Genomic DNA, 11,617 nt, shown 5'->3' with positions numbered 1-11,617 from the left:
GCACAGGGTCTGGGGCTATTCAGCCCATTTGGGATGTACTCTCTCCCTCTGGAGATGCTGCAAGTCTGTCCCAATTCCCTTCCCATTTGCCCAAAGCCCCCTAAATCTTCCCTTAAAAAGTAAAATTCCAAATCTGTTTATGAATAACTGCTGAGTCTGTGTCCAGCTGTCATTCAGACTGTTCCAGATGCTCAGAACTTACTGAATAAAATAATGTTCACATATTCACATATTATTGGATTGGATAGGCATATGGAGGATAGTGGGCTAGTGTAGGTTAGGTGGGCTTGGATCGGCGCAACATCGAGGGCCGAAAGGGCCTGTACTGCGCTGTATTGTTCTATGTTCTATTTGCCAATTACCTGAAAACAGTTACTAAAATTGTGACATTGTTAACAATTCCCCTCTCTCTGCAAATTAAATATCCTAGAACCAAATCTGCACCTGGTCAAAATCACTGCTTAACCTTCTCAGCTCCAAGGTCAATTATCTGTGCTTCTGCTAGCTCTCCACAAAAGAGGAACACATCTTATTTTCATTAATTAGTGTCATAGAGATGTATAGCACAGAAACAGACCTTTGGTCTAATTTGTCCATGCCACCTAGGAATCCTCAACAAATGGAGACCCATTTGCCAGCTATTGGTCCATATCATTCGAAACTCTTCCAATTCATGTACCCAATCGGATGCCTTTCAAATGTTGCAATTGTAGCAGCCTGCACTTCTTCATCTGGCAGCTCATTCCACACATACACCACACACAGCTTGAAAACTTTACCCCTTAGATCCGTTTTTAATCTTTGCCCGCTCAACTTAAGCCCATGTGATCTTATTTTGATCCCACCTAACTGGGTTAAAAGACCCTGGCTGTTCACCTTATCCGTGCCCTTCATGATTATATAAATCTCCATGAAGTCACCTCTCAGTCTTTGACTCTCCAGGGAAATTAACCCTGGCCTATTCAGCCTCTCCCTGTAGCCCAAATCCTCCAACCCTAGCAAAGTCTTTGTAAACCTTGTATGAACTCTTTCAAGATTCACAACATCCTTTCCAGAACAGGGAATTTCGAACTTAAAACATAATTCCTGAAATGGCTTAATCAATGTCCTGTCCAACCACAATTTGACATCCCAGCTTCTGTACTCAATGCATTGACCAATAAATATAAGCATACCAAACCCCACCTTCACTAGTCTGCCTACCTGCGACTCTCCTTTCAAGGAACAATGAACCTACACTCCATGGTCTCTATGTTCAGCAACATTCCCAAGGACTTTACCATTAAGTGTACAAGTCCAGCCCTGATTTGCCTGTCCAAAATCCAACAGCTTACATTTGTCTAAATTGAACCCAGTCTGCCATTCCTCGCCCCAATGGCCCATCTAGTCAAGATCCTGTTGTATTCTGAACTAACCTTGTTCATTGTCCACGACACCTCCAATTTTGGTGTCTTCTATAAACCCACTGACCATATCTCATATATTCACATCCAAGTCATTTATTTAAGGGCCCAATATCCATCCTTGCAGCACATTGCTGCTCACAGGCCTCCAGTCCACAAAGCAACCCTCCACCACCACCCTCTGCCTCCTCCCTTCAAGCCAGTTTGTATTCCAATGGCTAGTTCTCCCAACATTTCATGTTATCTATCCTTGCTAACCAGTCTGCTTTGTGGAACATCGTTCAGTGTCCATATAGACAATGTCCATAGTCTGCCTTCATCAATCATCTTTGTCACAACTTCAAAAAAAACTCAATCAAGTGAGAGAGAGAGAATTTCCCACACACCAAGCCATGTTAGCTATCCCTAATCAATCCTCGTCTTTCCAAATACATGTAAATCCTGTCCCTCAGAATCCCTTCCAACAACTTACCTCCCACTGACGTTAGGTTTATTGTTCTCTTGTTCCCTGGCCTTTCCTTACCACCTTTTTAAAATAATGGCACCCATCTTCCAGCACCTCACCTGTCACGAACAATGATATAAATACCTCAGGGAGGGGCACTGCCATCACCTTCCTAGCTTTCCACAAATTTCTGGGATACACCTGATCAGGTCACAGGGATTTCTCCACCTTGCTACTGTTTAAGACATCTAGTACTTCCCCCTCTGTAATCTAGACACTTTTCAAGTGATCACTGTTTATTTCTCCAAACTCTCTAGAATAGAATAGCATAGTATTTCTCCCACCTCCTGTTGTTCCATAGATGGCCTTGTTGATCTTTAAGAATTCCTATTCTCCATCTGGTTATTATTGTATACTTAATGTATTTGTAGAATTTCTTTGGATTCTCCTTAAACTATTTCCTAGAGATATTTCAAGTCCCCTTTTTGCTCTCCTGATTACCCTCGAGTATATTCCTGTAAAAACGTGATCCTGTACTCCCAATTCCTCCGCCTCTGCCATATCTGCTCCCAGGAGAAGCAATTCCACTCCAGGACATCCCAGAAAGGTTTCCTCTTTCAAGGACCGGATTTCCCTCCCACTTGATCAACAATGCACTCCAACGCATATCCTCCACTTCCTGTACCTCCGCCTTCCCCCCACCCCTCCAACCACAATAAGAATATAATCCCCCGGTCCTCACCTGCCACCCACTAATCGCCATTAACCTCTGCTATGTCCGCTACCTACAGTCAGACCCCACCACCAGGGATATATCTCCCTCCCCAGCCCTTTCTATCTCCCGCAGAGATCATGGGATGTTTGGTGCTGATGTGCTGCCCCACGGATACCTCAGTCACTCACCCTGCCAAATGGCCTAGTGAGATTATCATTAGATGGATAACCCAGACACCCAGAAAACGTTCTGTGCCCAGGGGTTTGGATCCCGTCACGGCAGACAATGGAATGTGAATTCAATAAAAATTTGGAATTAAGAATCTATTAAAGATCATGAGTCCATTGCTGATTATTATGAAAACAAATCTCATCAGATTCGCTAATATCCTTCAGGGAAGGAATCTGCCATCCTTACCTGGTCTGGCCTACATATGACTCCAGACCCACAGCAATGTGGTTGACTCTTTACTGCCCTTTGAGCCCAGCCAGTGACATCCTCATCCTGTGAATGAATAACAAAGAAGGTCAAGTCTTGTACACAACCATACTATTCTTACAGAGAAGTGATCTCTTAGTAAATTTGCTTCTCAACTCCCTGCTGACTATTGGGGAGTGGGGGGGGGGGGGTCAATAGTACCATCCCAATAAGGAGATCATCCCTTTCTTATTTCTCAGTTCCCCCTGTATAACCTGCCTGGATGTACTCCCAGGAATACCCTCTTGAAGCCCAGCTGTAATGTTATCCCTAATCAAAAATACCACTCTGTTGCCCCCTTTCTATCTTTGCTATAGCATCTATACACTGGAACATTAAGCTGCTAGTCCTATCCATCATTAAGTCATGCCTCTGTAATTGCTATAATATCCCAGTGCCATGTTCAAAACTATGCCCTGAGCTCATCTGCCTGACCTATTGGGTAGGTGAAATAAATGCAGTGTAACTGCTCTGTCCTACCTCGTTCTCTGCCATGCTTTTGCCTGCCTTGACTGTTTGACGTCTGAACTGTACCAGCCTCAGACTTAGCTCTTTCCTCACTTTCTCTTTCGGTTTACCCACATTCCTTCACTCTTTAATGCCTCCTGAATAGCACTAGCAACTCTTCCTTTCCAGTGCAGGTACAATCCATCCTTCTGATGGAGGTCAATTCTACCCCACAAGAGATTCCAATGATCCAACAATGTGAAATCTTCTATTACTATGTCATTGGCACCAATAAACAACAGCCTTCCCTCAAAATGGTTATTCTCCCCTTTAAGAATATTCTGCTCCCTCTCTGAGACATTCTTATCCAAAAATTACACATTCGAATAATAAACCTTACACTCATCAGGTCATCATAAAAGGATTACATGACACATTGAAGGTTTGGGGAGACCTTTTGAGAGAATGTGATGATTCAAAGGAGAATTTTTAAGCAGCAAATGGGATTGATCTAGAACGCAATACTCACACACACAATGCGAATGTACTGAGTAATTCAATCAGAGTTTGGCAGAACATTTACTGAAATTACCATCTGAATGTCCACCTATAATATCCTGTAATACAAGTTTATAAAATCTGTCACTCTCAGTTCAAGTTAGAAACTCACACCATCCCCTCCTTGTGGCCCAGGATGACTGTACATATTACCCTTGAGGACAACAGCAGTCAACTCAGGGGGAAATTTGTGGGTTTCTAGGAGATTCCAACTGGAGATCTCATGTGACTGAACACAGCAGTTCTTTGACACATTGGAGAAAATGATCCAAGCGTCAATGAGATATGGGGAACAAGAATTACTTTCTTTTCTTTCATTCCGTGCTGCCGCTCTGCCTCATCAATAAGACATGGGTGTGAAAGGCTAATGCCTAACGATGGGCAAGTTGTCTCCATCCTGCCCAATGGGTATGAGGATCCTCGCAATCACTCCAAAGCGTATCCCTAAAAAGATAGCAACTCTGCCTGCTTCCCACTGCCCAGTGCTCTCAGTAAATGTTTGGAAGAATGGGAAGGGGGGGGGGGGGGGGAAGGCATAACTGTAAAGGTCTAAAAGGATTATGAAAAGAGAGAGATGCACAGGAGAAGGGGGCAACAAGTTGCCAGATGGGGTGTAACTTGGGAAAATGGGAAGTTGCTCATTTTGGAGGAGATAATAAAAGAACAAAGTACTATTTAAATGGTGGAAACTGTAGAAAGCTGCACCACAAAGGGACCAAGGGTAATTGTTCAGGAAACACAGAAAGCTACCACACAGTTACAACAGGGAATCAGGAAGGGGAATGGAATGTTTTGTTTCAAAGGTTTTTAGTATTAGAGTTTGGAATATATACCTGAGAGTAACGTGTGGGAGTGCTGGTGAGACCACCATATCTGCAGTAATGAGAGGAGTTTTGGTCCCTTGAGATAAGGAAATGTGTCACTTTATTGGAGGCATTTCAGGGAAGATTCAATGGGATGATCCCTGGTTTGGAGGGATTATCTTTTAAATAAAGGCTGAAAAGGTTGGGACACTACTCACTGGATTTTGGAGTAAGAGAGGTAATCTCATTGAGACAGATGGGATTCTTAAGGGGTTTGACAGGATAAATACTGAGAGGATGTGTCTGAGGGTAAATACTGAGAGGGGAGTCTGAAACCAGATTCTGAGTCACGGAATCAAGGGTTCTGTTTTGGATTCATCAAGATAAGGCAACACAGACACGGGTAAGGGGTTTCAGTAGCAATGGAGCTGGGGTGAGGTGGAGAAATGCAACTTTGAAGAGATTGGGATCGTGTGGATGTCTGATCAGAAGGTCACCTTGGGGTCAGATGTAACAGCAATATTGTGACGAGTGTTGTTCTGCCTCAGAGAGTTCCCAGTGGGAGGGAGGGGCTCAGCAGAAAGGTAAAGGTAAGGCAATGGGTTTAACCGTGACAATGTTTCATTGGAGGAAATTGCAGCTAATCGAGTAGTGGGAATGTGATAAGCAGTTTGATAACTGAGTAACAGTGGAGTAATGGAGAGGGATGATGGGGAGGGAGAGCTGGGCATCGTCAGTGAACATGTGAAACCTAACAGTGTTTTTGGATGATATCACCTCCTGGCACTATGTACGTGAGATAGAGGTGAGACCAAGGATAGATCGTTGAGGGACACCAAATGTAAGTAATACAGAAAGGAAAGGGAGAGTGGAGATGGAACAGGATTTTCCAACAACGGTGAGGTCAAATATTAGTTTTTCACAGAATGGGAGAGAAGGTCACAACCAAAGAAAGACCAATAGACAGAACAAGGAACAATATCTATGAATTGGCGAGGGGGGTGATGAGGCGGCAGCGGAGGACAGAGAGTTGGAAAGTGAGTTTAGCGAGATTAGGGTAAAGGGTCAAGGTGAGCTCTGATAAGGCTTGACAAGAGACTGGAGAAAGATGTAGGTTTGGGACGAAAACCAGGAACACCACGTGAGGCAGTTTGGCTCAGTGGGCTCGCGGGAGGGTGAGAAACAGCAGATTGGATTATCTCAGTCTTAGTGTCAGAGAAACTCCATGTCCTCTTCACTCGTTGTTAGAGGAGAGGATGGAGGAGACAAGATGATTGACAGTGTTTTACAAAGAAACAAAACCAGGGTTAGTGATATTTAAAATGACTGATGTATTCAGCTTTTATCCAGAATATTAAAACAAATGACTGAAGTCCTGGTTCGAATCCCGTCTTGGCAGATGGTGGAATCTGAATTCAAGAAAAAAAAAGTGTTCGGAATCTCCTGATCTCCATGGAACCATTGTCAATGGCGAAAAAAATCCTGCCAACCTGACAGCGGCTCAGCCAGCTATTCACTGTACTAATCACTGCAAAGTCTCAACACAGGAATGAAACTAGATGGACCAGTTGGCACCTAACAAGGCACCAGAAATTACAACCACAGAATCAGCCCTCTCAATGGTGCAACGTCCTCCTCACTAACATATGGTTTTTGGTGCCAAAATGTGGAGAGCTGTCTCACAGACTAGTCAAGGAACAGCCTGACATAGTCATACTCATGGAATCATCCCTTACAGACAATGACCGGACACCACCATCACCATCCCTAGATATCGAGAGTGTGGTGCTGGAAAAGTACAACAGGTCAGGCAGCATCCGAGGAGCAGGAGAATTGGCGTTTCGAGCCGAAGCCCTTCATCACCCTGACCTGCTGTGCTTTTCCAGCACCAGACTCTTGACTCTGATCTCCAGCATCTGCAGTCTTCACTTTCTCCTGAAATCTCTGGATATGTCCTGTCCCACCAGCCGGACAGACCAGGCAGAGGTGGTGGCACAGTGGTGTACAGACTGGGAGGATTTGCCCTGGGAGTACACAGCATTGGCTCCGGAGACCAGGAAGTCTCATGGCTCCTGCCGATTACCACGTACCGTCCTCCCTTGGCTGATGGATCAGTTCTCCTTCATGTTGAACAACATTTGGAGGAAGCACTCAGGCAATAAAATGGTGTCGAACGTACTCTGGGTACAGGATTTCAATGTCCATAATCAAGACGAGCTCTGCAACAGAATTACTGACTGAGCTGGTCAGGTCCTAAAGGATATAGCTGCTCAACTGAGTCTGCAGCGGGTGGTGAGGGAACCAACAAGAGTGTAAAACATCCTTGATCTCATTGTTATGAATTGACCAGCAGCAGATACATCTGTCCATGACAGTATCAGTACGAGCGACCATCACACATTCCTTTTGGAGACAAAGTCTTGCCTTAAAGTTGAGAAAAACCTCCATTGTGTTGAGTGACACTATCACCGTTCTAAATGGGACAGACTTCGAAGAGATGTAGGATCTCAAACTGGGTATCTATGAGGGTCTGTGGGACATCAACAGCAGCAGAACTGTACTCCAGCACAATCTGTAATCTCATGGGTTTGTAAATCCTGCTCTCACCCATCACAATGGACAGTAAAGGAGGGCATACCACGTGCAGCACCAGGCAGACTTAAAACTGAATTGCCAACCTGGTGAAGCTATCAAACAGAACTACCTGCATATCAAACAGCATCAGCAGCAAGCAACAGAGCTAAGTGATCCTACATCCAATGGAACATTTCGGAACTCTGCAGTTCTGCCACACCCAGTTGTGAACAGTGATGGACAATTAAACAACTCACGGGAGGAAGCATCACATATATCCCCACCCTTACTGATGGAGGGGCCTCACACATCCATGCACCAGATAAGATGACAGCATTTGCAGCAATCTGCAGCCAGAAGTGCAAAGTGGGATGATCCATCTTAGCCTTCTCCAGTGGTTTCTAACATCACAGATGAGAATTTTAAGCCAGTTCGATTAAGTTTGAATAACATCAAGAAATGGTTAAGTAGTGCAAAGGCTACGGGCCCTGCCAATATTCTGGCAATAATACTGATGGCTTGTGCTCCAGAACTCGCCACCCACCAAGCCACATACTGCTCCAGCACTGGCATCTACCGACAATGTGGAACATTGCCCAGGGATGTTCAACACAAAAGCACAGGACAATCCAACCCAGCCAATTTCCCTCTATCAGTCCACACTCGATCAGTAGTAAAGTGATGGAAGATGTGATCAACAGGGCTACCAAGCAGCAGCTGCTCAGCAACAGCCAGCTGAGTGACACTCATTTTAGGCTCCACCAGAGCCACTCAGCTCCCGATTGTGTTACCGCCCTGATTCACAATCTGGCAACCAGCTGTATCCCAGAGGTGAGGTGAGTGTGATAACTCAGGCCCACTCCAAGACCACTATTTCTAGCTGATTCCACCCTTGTCTCAGCTCATATACTTTCATCCACGTTGTGTTATCTCCAGACTTCATTTTCCAAACACACTCAGGCCCAGCTTCCCACATTCAACCTCTCTGTCATCTCAAGAAAGTCTAAATCTCTGCTTGTTGATTCATCGAAAGGCTCCTAATTAGAATCAACAGCATACAGCCATAGAGATGTACAGCAATGAAACAGAGCCTTCGGTCCAACCCGTCCATGCCGACCAGATACCCCAACCCAATCTAGTCTCACCTGCCAGCACCTGGCCAATATCCTCAATTTCGAATTCTCACACTTGATTTAATTCCTGGCTGTGATCATCCCTCGCTCCCTGCACCACACACATTTTGACACCTCGACAACCCATTTTCTTCAAGACTCCCAACCATTTGTTAATTCATTACTTCACCTGTGTGGATGTTTCTACAGTTGCTGAAGCAGCATAGTCTGAAATTCACAGCCAAAACCTCACAGGTCTGCTTTCCACCTTTAAGACATCCCTCAAAACCTGTTTTTTGGCAATGTTTTTGGTCACCTGACCTAATATCTCCATCTCTGATCTTATGACTAAAGTTCTCAATAGTACTTTTGTGAAATTATAAGCATGATAATAAAAATACAAACTATTGCTGATTTAGACATTATTTTCAAATCATCACTGTTGCTGAATGAATAATCTATAATGCCACTTACCCAACCACATTGTAGGAACACCTTCAGCACACAAACTGCAGCTGTACAAGAAAGTCAAACATCACCCTCTCCACAAGCAACAGGGCTTTGGCATTAATCACTGCTATCTGTGGAAGGAGAAACACAGTTGATGTTTCCGGGAATGCAAAATGGGTTACAGTGAATGAAAATGGTGCAGAATTTGATAGTCAGAAATGGAAGAAAAATACACTTGCTTGTTCGAAAAAAGAATTGTTGACTGTCAAAAATATTCAAGATAAAAGTAATCTGATAATAGATCAGTACATGGTCAGGGGCTGGGCCGCAATGAAAAACTCATTTACAAAGGGTCTATAAAAGTCATAATACAGTAGTAAACAGACCAAAAATACACCCATGGTTCGAGACTGAGGAAGCTAGATATTGACAAAGTGGTGATGAGGGAGCCCAGAGGTGAATCAGAGCTGTATGGGCTGCTATGATCCGAATGACTCCATACCAGAGAAAGGCTGCACATGCGCCTGGCTGCACCTTGCCCCCTACAAAGATGGCGGCTCCGCACGTGTACAGTGAATCGTTGCCCCAAATAAAGATGGCGGCGCTCACTCAGGCCTGCAGCTGCGCTGAGGCAATTCCCCGTTTACTGCAAAAAAGGAATTGGGACGTTCAAATTTGTGTTTTCCGACGTGCACAATTTGTTTGTAGAGCCTCTCCGCTCGTAGCAACACAGTTTTTCTCCGGTTTCCCTGTTTATTTCTTTCCTTACCGTATCCTTTCTCTCCATAACTTCCCGAACATTCATTACAGCGACTCTGCGCCGCGCGCGAGGGTGATCACATGGTTTAGTTTAGCTCCGCCCTTCATTCACTTTGATTGGTTGGAGGGCCAACATCCCGCTCGGTCATCCAGTCCCGCCCACCGTCCTTTCATTGGTCCGGTGCTGACATCAATCACCCGGGGGTCACCTTGTTGACTCGAGCATGCGCAGTGTGTCCTGCTTTAGCTGATATGTTGGGTAATGTGATGGGAAAGTTTACTGAGGGTAAGAATTCCCTTTGTATGAGCTCTGCAGTAGATTTCCTTTATTCATGGAGGGAATTGCCTTCCTACTCATGACTGTATAGCTGTGATTGATCAATCAGTGCCATCTGAAATCAGTACATAAACTGCCCATTTTCACAACATCTGAGATCTTTAGCATATTGTATCACGTTCTTCTTTGGAAACAAAAAAAAAACATGAAACAGAGCCTCCAGGAATCGGAGCAGGAGGAGGGCATTCATTCCCTCCAGCTTGTTCCCCCATTCTATCAGATCATGGCTTGGCCAACCCAGACCTCAACACCTCTTTTATGCTTGATCCACATAGCCCTCAACTGCCCTCTTTTAAAATAATTTGAGATAGAATCATAGATTCCCTACTGTGTAGAAACAGGCCCTTCAGCCCAACAAGCCAGAATAAACCTCTGAAGAGTAACCCAACCATTCCCCTCCCACATTTAACTTTCACAATTGTTTGGGCGATAAAATTCTACGAATTAACTGAGAGAAAAAAATCTTTATTTTTTCTAAAATGAATGTTCCCTTATGTAATGTCCCCTGGTTTGAGACTTCACTAGTGCTAGATCTAGTCAACATCTACCCTTTCAAGCTCCTCAGAATCTTGTTTCCGTAAGATCACCCCTGCTTATCTATTCTTGATAGGTCAACCCTTTCATCCTCGAAGCAGCTAAGTGAATCTTTTTTGAATGGTCTCCGATGTGGTTTATCCTTTATTAAATATGGGAGCTAACATTATATACAGTACTCCAAGTGAGGACTCAGCAACAGCCAGTGTGGTTAACCAATCCTCAGTCCATGCTAATACATTACCCCGATACCATGAGCTCCTATTTTGTGCAATTAACTTTTATGTAGCACCTTATCATTTGCATTTTTAAAATCCAAACACAGAACGTAATTGGATTACCCTTTATCAGCCCTGCCTGTTATCTCCTCAATGAACAGTCGCAAATTTGTCAAGTATAGTTTCTCTTTCACAAACCCCAGTCTATCATGTTTTAATGATAAGCTTTTCTAAATGTCCTGCAATTTCTTACTTTAATATTCGACTCTGTAGGTTCTTTCAGTAGATTTGCTAAGTATGATTCCCCTCTCTTAAATCCATGCGGACTCTGTCTAATCCTGTCACTGTTCAGTAAGAAACTTGATTGTACTCCAATATAGTTAGTAAATGTATCTGTATTTATTTTTTAAAAATAGATTACTTATAAATGCTGGACCCATGCAATAATCAATGAATTTGTGACTCTGAATTTGGGTTATAATGTTTTTTTTTTCTGTTAATTCCTTTTCATACTGTGTTATGCAGACAGCACCGAATGATCACTCTTAATTGTGAGTAACTTTGAAAATAATATATTTTAAAATGACGTCCCAAAATGCTGCCTCATTATTGTGCAAGGAGGATTTTGCATTCAATAATTTGCAGATAAAATTGAACAGCTTTTTGCTGCAATTTGGCCAGACTGAAGATTACACCAAAGTGGCAACTCTGCTCTCAAATTCTTACTTGACACTGCCCAAGGCGATACTGATGGGACTTTACTTTGCCATTCTTGTTCACCAGCT

The 11,617-nt window shown here is 43.8% G+C and overlaps 1 long non-coding RNA gene across 1 annotated transcript; it reads right to left on the bottom strand.

The window, feature by feature from the left end:
• Positions 1–2,983: 2,983 nt before the first annotated feature.
• On the bottom strand, positions 2,984–9,788 carry LOC148148422 (uncharacterized). Its single transcript, XR_015759069.1, has 3 exons — positions 9,754–9,788; positions 9,009–9,115; positions 2,984–3,067 (listed from the first exon to the last, which is right to left on the bottom strand). It is a non-coding gene; the product is annotated as an uncharacterized LOC148148422 (long non-coding RNA).
• Positions 9,789–11,617: the final 1,829 nt, after the last annotated feature.

This window comes from Chiloscyllium plagiosum, unplaced genomic scaffold, assembly GCF_037043375.1.
Source record: "Chiloscyllium plagiosum isolate Xiang-an unplaced genomic scaffold, Cpla_swu_hap1 HiC_scaffold_13, whole genome shotgun sequence".
Taxonomy (NCBI): Eukaryota; Metazoa; Chordata; class Chondrichthyes; order Orectolobiformes; family Hemiscylliidae; genus Chiloscyllium; species Chiloscyllium plagiosum.
Note: the sequence above shows the minus strand (reverse complement) of the source record. Positions and strands in the feature narration are given on the sequence as shown.